Source organism: Arachis hypogaea, chromosome 16 (assembly GCF_003086295.3).
Source record: "Arachis hypogaea cultivar Tifrunner chromosome 16, arahy.Tifrunner.gnm2.J5K5, whole genome shotgun sequence".
In the NCBI taxonomy this organism is placed as follows: Eukaryota; Viridiplantae; Streptophyta; class Magnoliopsida; order Fabales; family Fabaceae; genus Arachis; species Arachis hypogaea.
In genome coordinates this window covers 146985600-146991917 of record NC_092051.1, presented here as the reverse complement: position 1 = coordinate 146991917, position 6318 = coordinate 146985600, and the positions used below count along the sequence as shown (strand labels likewise).

Below are 6318 nucleotides of genomic sequence, written 5' to 3'. Positions count from 1 at the left end.
GAATAGTAATTTTCCGTATTTTTAGTTATTATTTCATCAGTATAAATATTAAATTATTTTTATTAAATAAATTTTATTAATTGATACATATAAATTTTTAAAAAGGTAAAATATATTTTTTGTCTCTAAAACTTGATAAAATTTTTAAAAATACTCTTAAATTTTATTTTATTTTTATTTTGTTCCAAAAATTTTCGATTTGCATCAAATATATTCTTGACGGATAATTTTTTAAAAACTTTAAAATCAATTCAATAACAATTTTATAAGATCAGCCCTCAACACAAGTAAATCAAGCATAATTTCCATGCATTATTGTTAGAATAGTCTTAAATTTTTTGAAAATTTAACTGTCAAGGGTATATTTGATACAAATCAAAAACTTTTGGGACAAATTTAAAACAAAATAAAATTCAAGAATATTTTTAAAATTTTTGTCAAACTTTAAAAAAAAACGTGTACTTTATCCCTTTTAAAAATACAAATATAAATATATTAATTTATGTGTATAAATTATGATAATTATAAATAAAAAATATACGTTTTTTACGTGTGAAATTCTTTAAATATTACTATAAATTATTGCTAATCAAATATTGACTAAAAATAATAATATTTATTGATTATGTAACATTGTTCAATTTTTATAATACATATTATCTTAATATCAATAATTTTAAAAAATATAGTTTAAGTTAGTATTTAATTAATAATAATTATATTTTTATGCAGATGTTAAGAATATTTGTTGTGCCAATAATATTATCATCTAAATAAATATCATGATGCTGCAGAATTAAATTGTGTGTTTAGTTTTTTTTTTTTTAAAAGAATTCTTGAGTGAAATATTGGGAAGTAAAATAATCAGAATTGGAAAAAAAAACGCCTCTCTACAATAACAATTTTTTGGTGTCCAATGTTTTTATGCATTTTTGTCTTTTACAAATTATAGAACCTCAATTATTTTAAAGATTTCAGACATGAACTCTTTTATTTAAATAATTGTAAAAGATGTTTTATTTTCATAAATATACATACAGTGCTAAAAATGTTTCTCTATTTATGCATTATTGTAAGCTCATTTCAATTCATCATGAGCATCACGCGGTGAAAGAAAAATACGCTTTAAAGATATTTGCTAAAGTATTGAATATAAAAAATACTTACTAAAAAAATTAAAAATTTCAAATCATTAAACAATAAAAATATTAAAACTTGTGATCGTGAATAAAATTAAGTGTGGCTAACAAAAAATAAAATAAAGTAAGAAACAGTGCTTACGTAGAAGACAGAGGGAAGAAGGGAAAGATATATAGAACCCCACGCCCATGACATGATCATCGCAGAGAGAGTTCACACTTTCCACGTCATCGTGACGTTACTTCCCTGTTTGACACGTGGACACTAATCCTTCACGCAGGGAACGTTTTGTGGGCTTTTGTTTTATGGTGCTACACCTCCGCTTTTTGGGCTCCAATGCTGGAAGCCGGGCCAATTAATAGGCCCACGTGGTTGTCCATTTTCTGCTTTTTGCTTCTGATGGGGGATTATTGTAGTGTGACACCTCTTTGCACCAACAAAGTTAGTCACATTTGAATGATATAGATAGGAGATAGCTTAGTTGGTTAAAGCATTTTATGTTAGATCCATGCTGCAATCTACCCTAATTATCAGTCTACGTTCAAAGTTTATTTTAGAAAAAAAAAAGATAAATAGGTAATATTTTTTAATTTAAAAATATATAAAATTTTTATTAATTAAAAATATAAAAATATTTTTTATTTTTTAAAATACAAAATATTTAAGTTTTTTTATCTAAAATATATAATAATAAAGATCTTTTGAAAGGACTTAAATGTCTCGCTTTTTAAGAAATAATAAATATTTTTATATTTTTAATTAATTAAAAAAATTTATATTCAAAATAAAAAGTCAAAGACTTATTTATTATTTTTTTATTTTATTACATTTGAATAATAGAATTTGATGAGTTTTTGTTTTTCATATAAATTTAATTAACATATATCCTTAAAATTGAAATTAAGATTATTATTAATAATTTTTTTATAATATTTTATTTTAATAAATGCACTATAACTACATTAAAAATCAATCGTTACATAATTTTTTATATAATATTTTTTAATTAGTATTAATAGGTGTCTTTTTAAAGCACATATTAACTAGTTTTTTTTTTATATTAGGTATGAGTCATATTTATTGTGTGGTTAGTTTTTGGCTTATCTTGATTATAATGATCAGATATTTTCTTTAAGACTATATTTGATTTGTGCAAGAAATTAATAATATTAAACTAAAAGATTCATGCTTAATTGTTACCTTTGTTATTTAACGTATTACAATTTAAAAATGACACAATTTAAAAAAGTCTAGTCTAACGTTTCCAATTTCATTCTTAGTACACGTCAAGCTAGCTATATAGTATTCTTGCAAATATTTTTGTTTCCGAAATCATACCAATAATTCTCATGACAATGAAACTTCGAATTAAGATAAATTACTATAATCAAACCAGACCTTTTTAAAAATAGTATTTAACTAATAATGATTATTCAGATAATTAATTATCATTTAATTTCTTTCATATAAAATTTCATTTTTTGCCAAGACAAATTTATATTTTAGGTAAATTAGTTCCTAATAAAATAATAACGTAATTTAGTTTTTTAGATTTTTAGTCGCTTAATTTTTTAAAAAATGGTTAGATAATATATCGATTTTTAAAAATATTAGGGATAGATTTATTATTTTATTTTATTAAAGCCTAATTTATCTATATTCTAAAAGATAAAAATAAATGATCAAGTTTTAAAATAATTAGTTATAAAAAATTATTGGAAACTAATTTGTGTTTCACTTATAGGTGTTGATTAAAAATTTTAAATCAACTTGTATAGATTAGAATTTTCATGAAGTATGGTTAAAGAATTGAGAAGCAAAATTTGAGTTAAATACAATAATTATCAATTGGCTAGATATTGCTAGAAGCTAATGTTGAAAACTTGAAGATTTTTTAAGAACATTCAAAAGAGTAGTATAATTACAACATTCTATAACAATGAAGAAGTTCAAAATCAAATTGAATTGGAATTGAATGAAAGTTGCACTAATCACCTCCATACTAGAAGAATCATGAAGTGCATTGGAAGCTTAAAGATTGATGACTAAGCTCAATAAAGAATTTTCAAGATGTGCTAGAAATTACAAGAAGTTACTTATTTGAATAGTCAAAGTAAGAAGCAAAATTGAATAAGTATGTGTATTAAGAAGCTAGTAGAATCATGAACTTTTAGTATAAAATTTGCCTATATAAAAGCATATATGCCTTATGTATTTTGTGTGTTCCATGAAATAAAAAAAGATATGATTATTTGAAGTCCTTCTTTGTTCTATTATTTCATATGAGTGTTGGTGAAGTTGAGAGATGAAAAATATGATAGCGTCATTTATATGAGTGAGTGATCCTACGGCCAATTGAAGTGTGGGTATTATATTTACATTTGGTATCAGAGCTGGTTAATCCAGCGCCTGGTGTCTGAGAGTTTGTGAGGTGTGGGAGAGTTCTCACATAGTTGTTGATTCCTAGAGTCGGTATGGCAAACACTTTCAATATTGTGTGGTCCGATCCCAAGTTAGATGGGAAACTCGATTATAGTTATTGGGAGACTTTGATGTCTACCCATTTGAAGGCCCAAAACCTATGGAACTTCATTGAACCGGGTTTGCAAGAAGGAGCAGATGCTGCCCAACAAAGGAGAGATCAATTGGCGCTATCTCAAATTCATCAAGGAATAGATTATACGGTGTTTGGCAAAATAGCAAATGCCAAAAGTGCAAAAGAAGCATGGAACACGTTGAAGCTGTCATACAAAGGCGTAGATAAAGCTCAGAAAGCAAAGCTACAGTCTTTGAGAAGAGAATATGAAAGGTACGAGATGTCTAGTTTAGAAACTGTTGAATAATATTTTACTCGTGTTACAAACCTTGTCAATAAGATGAGAGTCTATAGAGAAGATATGCCCGATAGCAAAGTGGTGGAGAAAATTCTTCGCACCATGCTGATGAAGTATAACCATGTGGTGACTACGATACTAGAGTCCCATGATATGGATACTATGACGATTGCAGAGTTGCAAGGAACCATGGAAAGCCACATTAGTAGAATACTGGAGAAGTCAGAAAAATCAATCGAGGAAGCCCTGAAAAGTCGAGTGAATTTCAACAACATTGCAGAATCAAACCATACACAAGAAAGACGAGGTCGTGGTTTTAATTTTCAAAGTAGAGGCAGAGAAAGTTTCAAAGGTAGAGGCCGTGGCAATTACAACCAAAGAAGTTACAATAATTTTACACCACCTAATCAAGGAAGAGGTGGAACAAATTTCAGACTTGTCAACCGAGGAAGAGGTCGAGGCAATTTTTATCAAGAAAGAACCAATTTCAATTGCTTTCATTGTGGAAAGTATGGACATAATGCAGCAGATTGCAGATTCAAAGTGATGAATAATAATCAAGCACACGTTGCAGAAAATAAGCATCAAAATACTGATGACAATCCAGGTACTCAGACTTTATTTTTTACAAGTAATTCATGTGATGAAGATGAAAATATATGGTACTTGGATAATGCTTGCAGTAATCATATGTCTGGTAGAAAAGAGTTATTTTCTTCATTAGATGATTGTTAAACTATTATTGAAGTTTGGTAATTGTACAAAGATCTCTATTGAAGGAAAATGGCACATACCAATTAAATTGAAGGATGGTTCTCTGAGTTATATTTCTGATATTTTCTATGCTCCTGAAGTTTATTATAATTTACTGAGTATGGGACAATTATCTTAGAAGGGATATAAGATGATAACTTATCATGGATATTGCACTGTATTTGACAACAATGGAAGGTTCATTGATAAAGCAAAGATGACTTCAAACAGAATGTTTCTGTTAAAAATTCAACATGTTAATCCCTCTTGCATGAGTTATGTGATACTTGATGATAACTGGTTGTGGCATATGCGGTTTGGGCACTTTCATTTTTCTGGCTTAAACTACCTGTCAAGAAAATAACTTGTTTCTGGCCTACCACGGATTCATATTCCCAATTGTGTTTGTGAGATTTGTCAAATAGGAAAGAAGCACATATATCCATTTCCTACAGGAAAGTCTTGGAGAGCTAGAAGATTACTTGAAATTGTGCATTCAGATCTTTGTTCTGTAGAAGTTCCAAGTAATGATGGTAGCAGGTACTTTATCACTTTTATTGATGATTTTAGTAGATATACATGGGTATACTTTCTGAAGCAAAAATCAGAAGCATGTGATGTCTTTAAGACATTCAAGGCGTTTGTCGAAAAACAAAGTGGCTATAAAATCAAAATTCTCAGAATAGACAGGTGAACAGAATATTTTGCGTGTTCAGAATACTTTAAGCAACACGAAATTCAATACCAACTAACAACTAGATACACTCCTCAACAAAATGGCCTGAAAGAAAGAATAGAACCATCATGGATATGGTCAGATGTATGCTTAAGTCAAAACAAATGCCTAAAGAGTTTTGGGCAGAAGCAGTTGCAACAGCAGTTCATATTTTAAACAGGTGTCCAACAAAAAGTGTTCGTGATAAAACTCCAGAGGAAGCTTGGAGTGGAAAGTGGCCTTCCATCCATCATTTCAGAGTCTTTGGGTGTATTGCTTATGCCCATGTACTAGATCAATTAAGGAAGAAGTTAGATGACAAAGGCGAGAAGTGTATCTTTATTGGTTATAGCACAGACTCAAAAGCATACAAGTTGTACAATCCAAAAACAAAGAAAGTAATCATCAGCAGAGACGTGACGTTTGATGAGAAAGACAGGTGAAACTGGAACACAAAGACAAAAAAGAAGTTGACTATAATTCCAAATACATGTGACGAAGTAGAAGAAAGACAATCTGACACAACTGAACAACCAGAATCATCTAGAAGATCGCAAAAAGAACGGAGACTACCTGCTATATTAGCAGATTATGAAGTTGGCAATGACAATGACCCGTCCGATGAAAAAATCATAAATTTTGTTTTATTTTTAAATTGTGAGCCGTTGAACTTTGAAGAAGCCTCTAAAGACAATAATTGGAAGAAAGCAATGGATGAGGAGATTCATGCCATTGAAAAGAATGACACATGGGAGCTGACAGATTTACCAACAGATAAGAAGCCGATTGGAGTAAAGTGGGTTTACAAGACTAAGTACAAACCCAGTGGTGAAGTTGATCGTTTCAAAGCAAGATTAGTTGCAAAAGGATACAAAC

The 6318-nt window shown here is 28.9% G+C and overlaps 1 long non-coding RNA gene across 1 annotated transcript; it reads left to right on the top strand.

Annotated features, from left to right (window-relative positions):
• Window positions 1-3352: 3352 nt before the first annotated feature.
• LOC140180414 (uncharacterized) lies at window positions 3353-4980 on the top strand. The gene is made up of 2 exons (XR_011874660.1): window positions 3353-3949; window positions 4150-4980. It is a non-coding gene; the product is annotated as an uncharacterized lncRNA (long non-coding RNA).
• The last annotated feature ends 1338 nt before the right edge of the window (window positions 4981-6318 follow it).